We start from the raw sequence: 3,448 nt of genomic DNA, 5'->3' as shown, positions 1-3,448 counted from the left end.
AACCGCACTTTTCACGGTGGATTTTTAAATAACCACCATGGAAAGTCAATTTTCCACGGTGACTTTATTAATAACCACTGTGGTAAATTGTTTTAACATCGGTTATTCAAATAACTGCCGTTAAAAACTTAATTTTTTTCTACAATACTACATGAATTTCTTTTTACCTCCCTGCAGTTTACAGTTCTAAATAAATTTAGACAATGCAGAATATGCAGAACAATTTCAAGATGACCATAAAAACAAATAATCAACTAGCTAGTCAATATATACATACAGCAAGCATTGAAATTTCTTTTAACACAGGCACAAAGCTTATTAAAGTAGAGAAGCAAAGTACAAGAGAAACTGTATCTTCAAAGAATAGTAACAAGTGAAAGGGATGCGGCAAAGCTCACTGAATTCTGTCTGCAGAATAGAACTAAGGAACATGTATAGAAACTAAGAGAAAAATATCTAACAATGAATTTTGTGAGGAATGACCTAACTATTTCAAATTTTCAAAATTCTGTAGCAATGTTATTGACAAAGTATCCCTCATCAAATTGATTCCATCCATGTGATATGGCGTAGTATTTTGAAATACCTGTAAATGAAAAATAACTTAGTTAGTCAATAATTAAAATTGACTAACACTTAATTACAAATTATAAAAAATTTGACAGAATTTCCCCTTGAATATACAACAAAGGAAAATTAGAGTGAAGGACCAAGAAAAAGTTATATTTATTATAAGGAATCTTAAAAATTATAATTATTTAAAAGGACCATAAATAAAAAATTAAATATACAAACATCAAATTAGAAACAAAATGCACTCAAAATTTTTAATCAAAAAATTTCAACCAATAAGATGAGGACAAATTCTTTAGTTCTATTTTTTTCTCAACCCTGTTTGTCTTATTAAATATATTATAATAAAATAATAAAATATATAATTACTTTTAAAAATTAGATTAAGTAATTTCTTAAAAATTGGTATATATAGTGAATGAGCAAAAATGTTGATAAAAATATAAAATCAAACAAACATATATAAGTTTTGTAAAATAGTTAAACAAAAATTATAAAAATATTAATTTAATTTAATATAATTTCTTTTCAAACACTTGTTTCTAATTTAAAGTTATAGAAACAAAATAAAAATAGATTTGCATATAAAATTTAGCTTTTTGTAAAAATAAATTAAAACACATATATACTTAAAGAAGTAAAGTTTTGTAAAAATATTATTCCCTTTAAGTCCTCTATTCTAATTTTTCCTATATCAAATCCCAATCATTTAAAAAATAAACAAATCAATCAATCAACCAAATCAACTTAACAATGTAATAAACAAATTAAACACAGGATAAATTTGAAGAAATATAACAAATAAAACAAAAATAAAAATTCAATTTTAAACTAATTCAATGAATAAATAGGGAATTGAGGTTTTCTTACATCCAATGCCACCAACCAACACCTCAAGCATATAAAAAATGCAAAATAAACAATGCAAGACTACCACAATATAAAACTAATAAATCCATTTGAATACAATAAATTTTTATTGTCAAAACATCCAAAAAACTAAGAAAAATTGTAAAGAATAAAAGAAGAGGATACTGATTTAGTAAAGACGATTCAAACGCGAGAAGATGGGTGTTGAAACGGTAATGGACGGCGGCAAGACACTACAAGCTAAATGGAGGAGTTTAAATGGTGGGAAGGGGGGAAATGGCTAGTAATGGTAGTTCGTTGGTGGTGGGACAGAGAGGGACCACGGCGCACTAATATGAAACTGTGAAAATGAGTAAAACTGAACCTATAGCGGCTTATTCTAAAATTTTCACAGCGGTTATTAAGAAAATCGCCATGGAAAGTGTTTTTCACCGGTTTTTCTTAATAATCATTGTGAAAAATCAATCGTCAGATCATTTATTTACAAAAATGCCACCGTCTTTTTTTCCATAGTGTTTTTTCTTCTCAACTGCGGTAATTTTGCAACGCTGAATATCTTTTTTCTAGTAGTGTAGTAATCGTAATAATCAAAAATATATCAAAAATTACAATATAAGATTTATAGAAAACCCTGTGCTATTTATGGATCATAAATATATAGTGTAACATCCCAATTTTTAAGCCTAGAAGTACTAGAAATAGCCTGAATGAGATAGGCTACCAGACCTCTTTTTAGTAGAGGTCTTAAAGATGAGAAAGAAAGTTAAAGCAGTTTTAGGGACTAAACTGCAAAGTGAATGTTTTAAGGGGCTAAAGGGTAATCAAAGTTAGAGGCTCCAGTAAAGTCTCAAAGGCCCAGAAAGAGAAAAGAGGCTAGATACAGACCAATGGTTAAGTTAGAAGCCTTAAAGAGATGGTTTTATGAGGTTGAGCCTAAGCAGGGGTAAAACCGTAAATTCAGAAAGTTACAGCCATCAGGGGTAAAAATGGAAAGTACTTAGAAAATTCTGAGAAAATCCCAGAAAATGGGAAATAATATTCTAAGGCTCTTTTGTGAAGAGAGATGGTGAAAATACCCCTGAAGTAACTTAAAAGGAATTTATAAGTTTATGGCTCGTTTTGAGGTATAAAGCTAGATTTAATTATTTGAGCCATCAGGAGGCCTCAGAAATGTAAGTAAAAAATGGGATTCACGAGTTAAGAGACTATAGAAAATTATAAAATTAGTCTCGTCCCCAAAAGGCCAGCAGAATGGTTTTAAGAATTCTTGAAAGCCAGTTATGCCGAAAAAGGGCATTTTAAAGAATGATTTTTAAGTGGGGCTACAGGTTGAGTTATGACCTGAGAAAATTCACAAATTTTCTCTAGAATATGAGGAATTTTATGATATTTTTGGATGAATTTTCAGAGCTCTGGATTGAATAAAATGCTCCAGTCAAATATTAAATAATTTTGTCCCCTAAATAGGAGACAGAACCAAAGAAAATATCTAAGAGCCATCATGACGATGCTGAGTCAGCATGCTGAGTCATCAAGCGTAATCATGACACCGACGAGTCATCATGCTGAGTCATCAAGCGTAATCATGACACCTACGAGTCATCATGCTAAGTCACCAGAAGATATTTATGGACAGCATAAAAATCAGAACGCAGTATGGGAATATTTTAGACAATCTTTTGTCTACCCATTATAGCGAAATCTCTACTGTATGACTCAGTAAGGTTAAGTAGCCTGTCAGTAGAGCTAATTATTTTCATCTATACTCCTCTAAGGTGGCACCATATATGTACTTATTAAGATGAGAAAATAGTGTCAGAACATGTCTTGGTGGTACAGGGTAAGTCAGGACCCGAAAAGTATCCGATACGGTGCAAGATTGGCTTGATAGGTGGAGAAATAATTAAGAAAATATTTTTGCACGAATTTCTATTTATTTTCTCCCTATTTTAATGCCATAAATGATGAAAGGACATGAAAGTGACAAGTGTACGGTTAGATGAGA

This window comes from Neltuma alba, unplaced genomic scaffold (genome assembly GCF_004799145.2).
Source record: "Neltuma alba isolate B1F8T4 unplaced genomic scaffold, ASM479914v2 tig00000307_pilon, whole genome shotgun sequence".
Taxonomy (NCBI): domain Eukaryota; kingdom Viridiplantae; phylum Streptophyta; class Magnoliopsida; order Fabales; family Fabaceae; genus Neltuma; species Neltuma alba.
This window is presented reverse-complemented; position numbering follows the sequence as displayed.